Raw genomic sequence first — 13,381 nt, forward strand, 5'->3', positions numbered from 1 at the left:
AGTGTTCTATGCAGCTACAGACATAGTCAAACCCCACACTCTTTACCTCTCCAGTTTAAGATTTTGATTAACTCAAAATAGCTAATAAGACAAAAATACCATTTCTTTCCTCCTGCTAATGACCTGGGAAAAGAAATAACTTTATCTTATGCCAATTTGCACCATGGCAGGTGTGCATCCTCCCTGTCCTTTGCATGGCGGCACCAGCTCCTAGCATCATTTTCCTCCTGTAAGCAGCAAGCATCACTCAGCGCAGTCACCTGCAATTCATTATCTCGGAGGAGAGGAAATGGAGCATTTTGCTATGTTGAATTATATCCCTAAGCATATTGTGTAAAGGAGCAGAGAGTGAATATAAATTGAGTGCAAAGGAAATAAATCCCAGAGAAAGGGCAAAAGCAACAATACTGAATTTATTAAACTCAGCTTCTTTTTTTTTCTTATTTTTCCTTTTTTGTCAGTTTACAAAAATTTCAAAAATCTCCAAGTAAATGTAATGGGCCAGACTGCATTTGTTCCACTTGGATAACAAGCTTCTGAAAATCCTATGAAGTAGCATGGAATGCAGCTTTGGCATCACAAGAAAAAACATCACTAGCTGAAGAAGAAATCACTAAACTATCTGTGCCCAGTGCTTCAGTGTTTTTCCTGAAGTCTACTTTGTCAAGGAGGAAGGGCTGGCGCAGAGCTGCCTCCAGTTACACATTTCATAAGGTCGTAAGAAGGCAGTGATCTGGCAAAGGTCATGGTAGGTGGTGACAACTGAGCAGAGAGGAATCTTCTTCCTGTCAGTCCCAGGACTGGGGGACTCTGGAGGAGAAAAGAGAAAACCTGACTTAACAGCATGCCAAAACTGGCAGAAAAAAAGAAAGCACCTTGCTGGTGAGTTACAGGGATGCCTGAAAAACAGGCAGGCAGCACAGATTGTGTGGATGTGTGACACTCAGCACCTTAAATCGTGAGGGATCAAGTAGTTCCCTTTCCCTCTGGGGCAAGGTGTATCAAGATGTCTGTAGTAGAGAAGCAGTGCAACTCCAGGATGCTGTCCTGCTCCTGCAGAGCTTCCCAGTTCTGCTATACAGGACAGGTATCCTGTCAGAGAGGCTGCAGCATCCACAGGGCGAGACAGGGTGTGGTTACTAATCTTTCTGAACTTACAATTTACTCTTTGTTTTATATGTTTTCCAGATGTCACTTGCTGGCTTTGGGGGGAAGGGAAAAATTAATGTCAAGAAAATATTTTAGTCATTTTCCTTGTTGGAAGCCAGGTGCCTCTCCAAGAAGCTTGAAGCATTTTAAATTAAAACTTGAGTAGAAAGAGAGCTGGAGTTTCACCATGGGCAGCTGTAAAACAACAAGGAACTACCTAGGTGTCTTGAGAGTGACTAGTTTGCCTTCAGGTAGAAGCCAAAACAAGTTGCTCCTCTTTCTGCCCAAACATATACAAGACCAAACTCACTTTGGCAGGGAGGAGCTCAGCTCTGCCCTCCCTTGTTTGTGGTTACAGGCAGGTATGGGAAGCCAACAAGCTCTTTTCTTTCTGTTCCTGCTTTTGTGTCATGATTAAATGGGCCCAGTTTCACACTGAGAGGGTGGAATATGGTACAAAATAGCGTTTGAGGTGACAGGACACTGTCCTTTGCATATGAATCACCTCTGTGTTGAGCCCTCTAGAAAAAGCAGTGGCTGCTACTTCATCCCTTCAGGAAGGTGAACTTGGAGATGGCAGTTGTGACATTTGAGTTCACTTTAATGCAAGAACTTAGAGCCCATCCATATAATTTCTCTCTTAAATTTGATCTCTGTCTCCTTTTCCCCAAGGCAAATCACTTTTGCTGTTATTTAAGAGCTCCTTGTTAGTGAAACAGAACGATGAAAATGTAGCATATTTTAGTATACTTTTGGCAAAATAGGTTTTAATGAGGAAAAAAAAGCCTTCTTGAGCAGAAAGTGGGGAAACAGATCATTAACACTGAATAATCAAAAAAAAAAAAGCTTTAAAAGCCCTGAAACTTTTAGAGAACCTGGGGAAAATGTCTGTGCAGCATGAAGTAAAGTTATAAATTCCATATTAACACATGCTAAACTAGAGCTGGACGATTGCACCACATCTTGGTAAGTCTGTTTTTATGAAGGTGATTTTCATGTTGCTTGATGAGAGGTTACTAAGCTGTCTCCTATATTCATTAGTTATGTAAATAAGGATGTAAAATACTATCCATCTTGCCAGTGCCTCAAGAAACAGAGCTTGGACCCTGGCAACTATAAATCACTCTCACTGCTTCCTGGAAGTCTGTCAGACTGATGGGATTTTTTCTTTTTCTTTGAGTGGTGAAATACGCTATTTGGAGAGGAGAAGAATATCCTTGTGTTCTTGGCTCCCTTCTTGGCATGCACAGAGTGCAGAGAATCGAGACAAGTTTAGGAATTTTTGAGTAAATGAGAAAAATATGAAGGGGATATTTTCCTCCTGGGATTGAGGTACACACCAATACTCACTTCCATCCCATCCCCAGGCACTGTCACGTTAAACAGTCTTACACTTGTGCATGAATTTTAGAGACAAGGCATTGTAAATATGGACTAGAAAGTATGTGTTTTTGTTTGTCTGACTACCTCTTTGAGAAGTACTTGGTGAGCCAACTAAAATCTTTCAGAAGGAAAAGCAGGCCATTCTCTTTTCTCAGTAGAAATTGGTCCTTTTTGCTGGTCCTCATTTATTATGCAGCTTGTCATAGCAGGGCTGCCACCTTGTTTCTCACCACAAAGGTGAATTCCTTCTGCCCTCTCAGCACAAGGGTGTCAATAATGAGGGCAGCATCCAGTTGTTTTGTGATGTGACAGCCTAGAGCCAGGCACCACACAGCTGCTTCCCCATCACTGGTACCTGCACACCACCTACCATTGGCAACTATTTCCTACTCACTGTAAGCCCCATAGTATAAGAAAGAGCCTGTGTCTCCTCATGAGAAGGAGGTCTGAAACAATTACACTCTTCCCTCATTCATTCCTTTAGCCCTCTCCCAGTTTATGCCATTTCATTATGTCAAACACCGATGTTACCGTCACATCTCTAAAGGTCCCTACCTGTCCTTCTAGCCTTTGCGAGTACCATGTGTATGGAATCACAGAAGCTGTCAGGGTAAGGCTGGAATATGAGAACTCAATCTCTTATCCAGGGGAAAATCCTGCCAAATTAAGGCTTGATAACATGGAAGAGCCAAGTGCATTTTCGACTGTACTTCAATATTCATTTCTCTGTGCAGTTTGGCCACCACAGCCAATTCTTACCTCACTGTCAGATCTGACCAAGAAAACTACACAATTACTTTGAGCTTAGATTTAAAAATGGTGCCCAGGTCCACAAACTGATTAGCTGATACTAATCCTCTTAAACTCATTGCATATCTGTCTATTTTCAGATCTAGACCGAGACTATCATCTACTTTGTCCAAAATCCTGCCAGATTTTAGAAATGTGCTTGATAAAACATCCCAGACTCCAAGACTGCAGCAAGGGTAGGGACGAGACAGGACCTGCCTGAGCCACGTGACTCTCATTATTTTTGGCACATATTGAAATACAAAAAAATTCCATACTACACTTAGAACTCACAGGGCAGGGGGGAGTTAACTTAGTCTCATGAAAAATTAATCAACTTAGTCTTACTGCAAGTGTACTCTAAAATTTACACCAAAAGTTAACAGGATAATTATTTAAACTTAGAAGATGTGTTTGCTTTGGCTCATCTGAGTGCCAATGGAAAGGGAGGATGAGGAACGTCTAACACAATTTTACTACAGACTTTATAAAATGGTAAAGTAACATCCACAGCCAGGCATTTCAAAACAATGCATAATGTTCCGTGATAAGACCTTACAGTAATAATTAAATCACATTTTCTTTCAACCCTGCTGGTATTGTAGATGAGCTTAAAGTGAAATTCATATCAACAAGTGGTTTAATGAGCAACATTACACTAGTTGTGCAATAATACATATGAGGACTGCTACTGGTAGTCCAACAGAGCCTAAACCATTCCAGCATGTGGAAGGATTAGATGGTGCTTGAGTCACAGGCTCAGTCCTTCCCACTTAGACAGAGACCTTGCTTTTGGACAGAGCTGGCGGGGGAGAGGGAAGAGACACTGGTGGCTCTGCAGTACTCAGAGGAGATAAGGAATAGCTCCCAAAGAATATGTCATAATCAGAAATGAAGAAACTAAACTCAACAATGGACATCCATTCTAAGGGAACCCTCATTCTCTTCAGCAAGTGATGGGAAGCTGGTGGAGAGCAGGTGAAAGATATGTCCGGTGGGAAGGAGAAGAGTGGGTGGGAGGTGTGTGTGGGCTGAGGGCCAGGGGCAGAGGGGGTTCTCAAGGCAGCAGGTACGTGCAGGTACATCAGAGACTCAAGAAACAGGAGGTTAAGAGCATGGAACTATTTGTCCTTGAACTATCATGTCCTGAGGGTTTCCTGTTGCTTGTTTCCTCCCCCAAACTCCTATTGAGGAAACTTGGAGTACTTGGGAAGAACAGAGACAGAAAATCCAGAGGACCTATGTGAGAGATCTCCAAGGTAGACCAGAGATATGTACCTGCCTAGAAAGAGACTTCCTGAAGCTGTTGCCAAACAATATTATGCATACAGCATAAAACACTCTTACCTGCATTCTGGGAAATTTTCAGACAACAAGTACATGAAATACAATCAGTGCTTTCCTCTGCTAATAAATCAACAGCAACAAAAAATGCTTGACTAGCTCAGTTTGCTTGATATGTGGTCTTGCAGAATACCTGCTGCAGAGATACTGAGGCAAAATTAAAATATTTCTCCCTGTGGGGAGCCAGGGACATCACAGATTATGATTCAAAACCCAGGTTTCCCTTTAGGCTTTTGTTCAGTAATGAATACCCAACATTTGGGGCAAATGTCTAACCTGCAGTCACATCTTCCATGGTAAGGTCTGGCTCAGGGAGTAGGAAATACGGAAGATTTCAACAAGTTTCTCAAAATTATCTTTCCTTTCTAGACCCTGGCTTTGTGCAGGGTTACCCGAAGCCTGATTCACTTCTGAAGACTGGCATCACAGTGTAGAGTACACCAGTGAGACACAGCATCTACTCCCTCTGAATATCTCCTTACAGTAAGTTGTGCTAGCAGCCAAAACATGCCCATTTTTTTATAATAGGTTGTCTGAGTATTTTGCATCCCATTCCTTGTCACCAAGCTGTTAGCCAGATATGAAAAACTTTCTTTGTCTTTATCTCTGATGCCCCTCTATAACAATTCTAGAAAGTGGTCATTCTGCTGAGCAAAGAAATACCACCAGCATTGAGGGTGGTCAAACAAAAATTAATTTCCTTGAGCTGGCGTGTCTTTCACGATTAATCTCATGGCAGTTTGGCTACAGTCAGACTGCACTTACTTTTTGTTTATTTTCAGCCAGAACTACACATGTGGGACCAAACTCACTTACATGGGTGTCCTAAGTTGTCATGAAATGGGTTTGTAGGAAATGCAGATAACCGAGTGGAAAGTGTATCCCTGAGCTGCTCCGTAGCCTGTTTATTCCTTCTTTAGTACAAAAGGATGGCATACAACCACGCACAGAAGTGACTTACTTACTTGGGAAGGGTAAGATTATACCCATGATTTCTAGATGTTGCCTAAAGACCCAACCTGTCCAATGCTTTTTTTTACACCTTCTTGGCTGACATATAATGCTTGAATCCAGGATTTCCAGTTATCTAGAAATCCAGAAATGGAACTCAGTTGTTCCAAATAAAACTCTTACTGCAATATTTTAAAGTTATCTGGTCAGCTTCTGACCAACCAAACTCCCTCATCCTGGAGGGTAGGCTATGGCACAGCATGATGACAACACAGTATGTGCTATTTCCTGTTTGTGACTTCAGCTGAAAAATTTGCAGCATTACACATCCAATGGCGTGTTCCTAAAACAGTGTTGTGCCAACAAGAGGTAGCAGCCTGGAAAGAAGCCCTACCTCATGATAATCACAGACCTGTTGCTCTGACATCTTATTCATGGATTCATAGAATGGTTTAGGCTTGAAGTGACCTTGAAGGTCATCTAGTTCCAAACCCACCACCACCGGCAAGGACATCCTCTACCAGACCAGACTGCGCAAGGCCTGATCCAACCTGGCCTTGAACATCTCCAGGGAGGGAGCACCCATGACCTTCTTGGGCAACCTGTTCCAGTGTCTCACCACCCTTACTGTAAAGAATTTCTTCTTGAAATCAGGTCTAAATCTGCCCTCCTCAAGTTTCAACGTGTTCCTTCTCATCCTATCACTGTAAAAACTCCCTTCCCAGCTTTCCTATAGACACCTTTCAGGTACTGTAAGGCTGACATAAGGTCTCCCTGGAGCCTTCTTTTCTCCAGGCTAAACAGCCCCAGATCTCTCAGCCTGTCCCCATAAGGGAGGTGCTCCAGCCCTCTGATCATCTCTGTGGCTTTGCTCCAGTTCAATGTTCCGCCTGTGCTGGGGGCACCAGAACTGGATGCAGTTCTGGTGAATGCAGGATATGAATTCATATCCTCAGAAGGGAATAAATTAAACCATCAAATTAAATAAGGAATGCCTCCACTTTTCTGAGAATCTCATTCATAGCCCACTGCAAGTCTTTATGTTGAGTTATTGCAGACTAACCCAGTAGCTGTGCTATACACATAGAATATCTCCTTGTCAGTCTCCATTCTAAGGCCTTCTTGCAGCTTAATCAGAACCTTACTTGTTTTTAAACCCTTTGACCAATATTTGCACACTGTGAAGATGGTTGATTTAATCTTAAATTTAGGTAATTAATTAAGGAGACAGAGAAAAGGCCACAAGCAGAATCAGGGGCTGCAGCTGAAAGCACAGTATGATAGCTCTTTCACCTTGGATGCTCCTCTCCTTGCAAGGAAAATGGTTTTGTGTATAGTGTATTTTTCACTTTTTGGCCACTTTTGTATGACTCCAATAAAGACTGTAAGCATTAAAACAAACAAACAAACTTTAAAAAAATTGATTGTGTGATTTGAGTAGTCATCAATCATTGCCCTACCTAACCGGGGGGCCACCAGGCCCCCCGGCCTTTGTTGTCACCACCACCATCACCCAGTGTGCACAATGGGCACTCACCAGTGATGAGAGGAGGATCCCTCAGCCCAGATGGGCTCAGCTTGGAGCTTCTGTTGTTCCTGGAGGGGATTAAAAAGGGTAGTTGGTGGGTGGGGCAAAGTAGCCACACCTGGGGTGGCAGGAGACTCCAACAGAGCCCAGGTGCTCTGAGATCTGGGGGGAAAAAGGGGGTGGGTGGGGTGGAAAAGGGGCAGACTGTGAAACAAGTGTTATTGAGAAAGAATGGAGATTAAAATAATATTCAAATATGAGTTATTGACTTTTAGTGATTGCTAGATGCTTAATATGGCTAGTTTCAGGATGTGGCACTACTCTTGGATATTAGAGAATTCATTGACAAGGTGGTGGGGGTCACTGTCCCTGGAGGTGTTTAAGAAAAGCCTGAATGAGGTCTAGTTGATTAGTTAGGGTTGGGTGATCAATTGGACTTGATGATCTTCCAACCTGGTTGATTCTGTATTCTGTGATACTGTGAAATTTTCCTTTGAGAAAAGGGACCTGCTTTTAACAGAAGCAGCACACCCCAAAGCATGTGCTGTGCCAACCAGTCACACAGGAGAGGGTTGAGCTGTGAAGACTTTTTAATTACTTTTTAATGACAAAGATACTGGCCTTCCAGTATCTGAAGGGGACCTACAAGAAAGCTGGAGAGGCAGCTTTTAGGGTGCCAGGTAATGATAGGACTAGGGGGAATGGAGCAAAACTAGAAATGTGTAGATTCAGATTGGATGTTAGGAAGAAATTCTTCACCATGAGACTGGTGAGACACTGAAACAGGTTGCCCAGGGAGGTGGTTGAAGCCCCATCCCTGGAGGGTTTTAAGGCCAGGCTGGATGTGGCTCTTAGCAACCTGATGTAGTGTGAGGTGTCCCTGCCTTTTGCAGGGGGCTTGGAACTAGATGATCTTGAGGTCCCTTCCAACCCTAACAATTCTATGATTCTATGATTCTAAGTCAGGTCTTGTGTAATGAAGGGAAGCAGGGCTGTCTGAAAGACTGAAGAGCCCCACTCAGAGACAGCTGTCAATAAGCTGGGTCCCAGTGTCACTGTTTCAAGTCTGAGGTGAAGGTACAGGACCTGCTGCTGTTCCTGGGTGCTAATGGCTGCAGGGAGGCTCCAGTAAGATGTAGTTTTAGAGGTCCCCCGGGATGGGGAGGGACTGACATGCGAGGACTAGGAATACATTCCCATGGTGTGAATGCAAATATGCAGAAACAGTAAAAGGATTAGATTGTGAAAAGGAGCTGAGGAATAACTGAACATGTGGGACTGATGACCTCAATCAGGAGACAGGTTTGAGGGAGAGAAGCGAGGAAAGGGGAGAGGTGTCTATATCTTTGTGGTTTGCTGCTGCCTGTGGTTAAACAGGCAGCCTTGTGGTATGCCTCCTCATTGCCACCATAGGTGATGCTTCTGTGGATCAGGATTTCAGGACACCCTCCTCAGAAACTTGTTGGTAGGCCCAGCTAGAAAGACCAAGTGTCTAACTTTTCCTATTAGTTATATAAACCCAGTTTGTCAGTGCCATGTGTGAGTTTATCCCTCTTTTAACCATAGTCATACTGCCAGAAAGTCAGCACAAGGTAGATGCCCCCAGCCCCACACATTGCTGCTGTTTTAGTAGTCTCTCAAAGATCCTTCCACAAAAGCAATAACTTTGCAGCAGCTGGAGACATCGTCCTGGAGGTGGCCGGCTGAGGCAGCTGCTCTCTGGGCAGTATGCCCCACGGGGCAGAGCTAGTGAGAGGATCTGATTCACGCATGTGTTGCCTGTCAAGAAACAGCTGGAGGCACTCAACAGTGCTGGGGTGCTGGATACAGAGCTTCCTCAAAGCTGTGAAAGGCATACTCTGGGGGTTTGTACTGGGCCATGTCCTTCAGAGCCAAAAGTCATAGGATTCATAGCCAAACAGATGGACTTCACTGGGAAGAAGAGGAGGCCATTTGAGGAAGGGTAGCAGGAGCCAACACCAAAGATGTGTAGAACTCCTTAGCAACATGAGATTAGCTTAGATTTGCCATCGTGTTGCAGACCTCTGAATATCCACATGCTTTCCCTTACCTACACTAACATCTTCTGTGAACTCCAGCATCCTCAGTGACCTCCCTCCAGCAGCCTCTTTGTGCTGTTGCATCCTGCTCAATGATGCCATGAGCCAAAGTCCTGACATCCATTGCCGCCTTTCCTCACCCAGTAACATATAGAATAGAATAGAATAGAATAGAATAGAATAGAATAGAATAGAATAGAATAGAATAGAATAGAATAGAATAGAATAGAATAGAATAGACCAGGTTGGAAGAGACCTTCAGGATCATCGCGTCCAACCTATCATCCAACACCACCTAATCAACTAACCCATGTAACCAAGCATCCTGTCAAGTCTCCTCCTGAACACCTCCAGTGATGGCGATTCCACCACCTCCCCGGGCAGTCCATTCCAATGGGCAATCACTCTCTCTGTGTAAAACTTCCTCCTTACCTCCAGCCTGAACTTCCCCTGGCACAGCCTGAGACTGTGTCCTCTTGTTCTGGTGCTGGCTGCCTGGGAGAAGAGACCAACCTCTGCCTGTTTACAGCCCCCCTTCAGGTAGTTGTAGAGAGCAATCAAATATCCTTCAATTTGCTCCTCTTTTGCAGTTGGGATATTACAGGATCTTCCACATCACTGATCTCTGAAAAGAAGAATGAAGTAAGATCAGGGATCTCTAAATGGATACAAGTAATGCACAAACTATGCCACCAGCAATGCACAAACTATGCCACAGTGCCGATGTCTTATGGACACCCAGAAATGGCCACAGTCAGCAATTCCCGTCATAACTACTGCTGGTGCTCTGCCCCTGGTACCACCTCTGTGGGTTTTTCTCCAGTTAGAGTGATTTTCCAGACCTTACACATGCTGCCCAGCATTACTGCATGTATCCACTGGGTGCCTGCCGCCTTCCCACCTGAGAGGCCTGGGGTAGAAACATAGCAAGGAGCAAGTCAGGGAGCTTTTTCCTGGGAAATATAACCATGCTTAGCATTTGCATTCTTCCCATAGGTAAAAGCCTAATCATGCTGGGCCTGTCGCACAGAACACTGGGCTCTCTGTCTTCCCCTCAAAGATTTCTCCTTGATTTATTGCCTTCAATTGCAAAGCCTCAGGATTTATTTCACTGTGCACACAAAGCTTGTCCTCTTGCTGCTAGCTTCCCCACCCGTGCTAACATCCATGGCAGTCTAATACATGTGTAAATGTGTAAAATGAAAGAGGGCTGGTGAAAAAGCTCCCTCTCCCTATCTCTATCGTGTCCAAAAGCAAAAGAGTCTCAAGGCATCTCTGTGTGTCTCTGGGTCCTGACATCAGCAGAATGCGTTCTTATCAGGACATAACTTGATCAGTTTTGTTCCTGCTACTTGCTTCTTGCTGTTGTAACATGAGGAGAGGAAAGAGCTAGACAGAAGAAAGAATGGAAAGCAGAGAAAGAAGTGGGAGAAAAGGCAATGGAAGACAAAGTGAATTAAAACCAAACACTTAGAATATTGGAAAACAAGCAAAAAAGAGGAGGAAATAGAGAAAAGAAGGAAAGAGAAAATAGAGAGGTTACAAAGCATAAAGCAACAGAAATCTGAGAAAAAATAAAATGGAGTGAATAAAAAAAAAATGGCAGAGATAGTCCCCACGTTTAAAATACATATTACAAGAGCAAACATTTTTAAGCAGAACACAATAAATAGCTCTGTCATGAGGTAGTAGATACTGCCTTTTTTTGGGGAGTGGGGGTCGTCATATGTCATGGGCAGGATTAAAGGTGCCCAGAGAGGCCTTTAAGGGAATTATCTCAACAGGATCAGAGGCAAAATCTCTTCTACAAGGTGGAAATGATCATTAAATCATTGATCAGATAGCTGATCTGTTGTAAATTCATACTCTGTTCATTTGATAGTAGTACATTTGTGTGCCCATGTCATCCTCATTTCACTCACCTGGGGAGCACAGATGAGCAAACTAGGGACTTCTCAGCACTCAAGCAGTAGTTTCCTGCCTCCATACCTCCTATGAAAGTGGGGCCAAATCAATACTACATGAAGAAATCTGAGCTCTCTTCCAATGTATTTATCCAACTAGTTTCAATATTAGTCTCTATCTCACAAAATAAAACACTATTTGAACTGTGCTCTGTATTATTCTTTCAATTTCTAAGATGTAACTCTTACAATGAAAGACCACATTTTACCAATTTAAGGAATACTAAATAAAAGCAATGCTGATACATTAAATGTTACATGAGAGGAAATGAGTAAACCCCACTTTATCCTCCTTGTAATCTTCTGAGCACACATGCTACCAAACACATTCTGAGTTATCTCCATGCAATACCACATGTGGAAGGAAGTTGCAGGAATAAGTATGAGGGCAGAAATTGTACAGGGAAGCTTTCTGAGGGAGTTCACAGAAACGGTGCTTTTGTCCCTGTGAGCACAATTACTCAGCCACGGTACGTGATTGCTGGCACATGCTAGGCTTGCTAGATCAGAAAATGCTGGACCCCCTCCACAGGCCCTTTCCTTTTGAAGCTTCAGCTCTCTGCATTCAGAGTAACTAAATACATTGGGGGTTGGAAAGAGATTTTACTAATCTGCAAGACCTAGAGTAAGATTTTTCTGAACTTCCCAAATGACTTAGAAGCACCTCATGCTTTCTAGCAGAGCGTAGAATCCTCTGCTGCCTGGATACGTTCTAAAACACCACTACATATTAGAAAATGCTCATGAAATTACATTCATCTGTACTTGTTAAACATCCAGAGAAGAGCCAAGAGACAAAATGCTAGGTGGGATCCTGGCCTTAGTGTCACTGGTGTAGCACTGCAGGAGTGTGACTTGGGGCAGAAGCCAGCTTCTTACCGACTCCAACTAATGCAAATCAACCAGTTACTGTGTTCAGCAAAAATAAACTCAGATTTGTAAATCATTATGTTTGGGCCTCACAGGAATGTCAGAAACATTTGTTGCAGATTCTGTAGCCATGATATTAACTAGTGGCATTCAACCTCAAGTTACAGTGTGTGGGAAAGGTTCATAAATGCTTCAAACCCATATCCCTATGCAGGTATCAGAACTGGCTTCCTCATGGCTTTCAGAGAGCAATGGGAGTTTGCACCACATGAACCTCTGCCCCTGGATGCCTGCTCTTTACATGCTGAACCAGCAAAAACAATTAAAGACTGCACTGGAACAATGACATCAGACTCTTCAGGATTGAAGGTTGAGGGGAGACCTTATCAAAGGGAGGTTGGAATGAGGAGGGGGGCCAGCCTCTTCTCCTTGATGACAAGTGACAGGACTAGAGGAAACTGTTACAAGCTATGCTGGGGAGGTTTAGGCTGGATATTAGGAAATACTTTTTAACTGAAAGGGTCATCAAACATTGGAATGGTCTGTCCAGGGTGATGGTGGAGTCATTGTCTCTGGGGGTGTTCAAGCACCAGGGATATGTCTTAGTCTTGACCCTTCAGTGTTAGGTTGAGGGTTTGACTGGATGATCTTTGAGGTCTCTTCCAACCAGATATATTCTGTAATATGGCACTAATTTAAAAGATACATTATCAAGAGATTAAGACATTTATAATATAGAGACTTTTTCTGATCCATTGGAGGTCTTGGTTTAAAACACTTCTCGAATCTTTCTCAAAACCAGTACAGCAGGAAAGCAGCAATAACGTGTTAATTTGACTTGACTAAATAAAATAGTTTGGGAAGTCAAGTAAATAGTTGATTAAATATTTTTAAGCAATTAGAAAGGATAATAATTTAGTTTGGTTCGGGGCAGCCAAGTTTAAAGGCTTTTGAAGGCATAAAATAAAGAAAGGAAATCTTTTAATAGCATCAGATGCAAAAAGCATCCTTCTAGCCCCACAAATGCAGCTTTAAGAAAGTGCAATGTTAATGTAAACTGTTGTTCTAATTAAAAAACAGTACTAACAGCTATCTTGCTATTGGTATTGATATTATTATGTTTTATTGCATGTATTTACACCTGTGTGGATTCATTCCTGTGTGGACTACCCTAGGTGATCCTGCTTTGGCAGAGGGGTTGGACTCAATGATCTCTGGAGGTCACTTCCAACCTCTAATGTACTGTGATACTGTGATATTTCTTAGATTAGCAGGTCTTCAGTCTTGCAGATCACAGTCTTTTAATTGCCTTGCACTGAGGATGGTTACTTCCATTCTAGAAA

General features: G+C 43.1%; 1 long non-coding RNA gene across 1 annotated transcript; it reads left to right on the top strand.

The window, feature by feature from the left end:
* Window positions 1-777: 777 nt before the first annotated feature.
* LOC137445632 (uncharacterized) lies at window positions 778-12,386 on the top strand. Its single transcript, XR_010988445.1, has 3 exons — window positions 778-882; window positions 5,035-5,148; window positions 12,253-12,386. It is a non-coding gene; the product is annotated as an uncharacterized lncRNA (long non-coding RNA).
* The last annotated feature ends 995 nt before the right edge of the window (window positions 12,387-13,381 follow it).

The sequence above is a fragment of the Melanerpes formicivorus genome, unplaced genomic scaffold, assembly GCF_026170545.1.
Source record: "Melanerpes formicivorus ecotype bairdi unplaced genomic scaffold, bMelFor1.0.p_v2 SCAF_2, whole genome shotgun sequence".
NCBI lineage: Eukaryota > Metazoa > Chordata > Aves > Piciformes > Picidae > Melanerpes > Melanerpes formicivorus.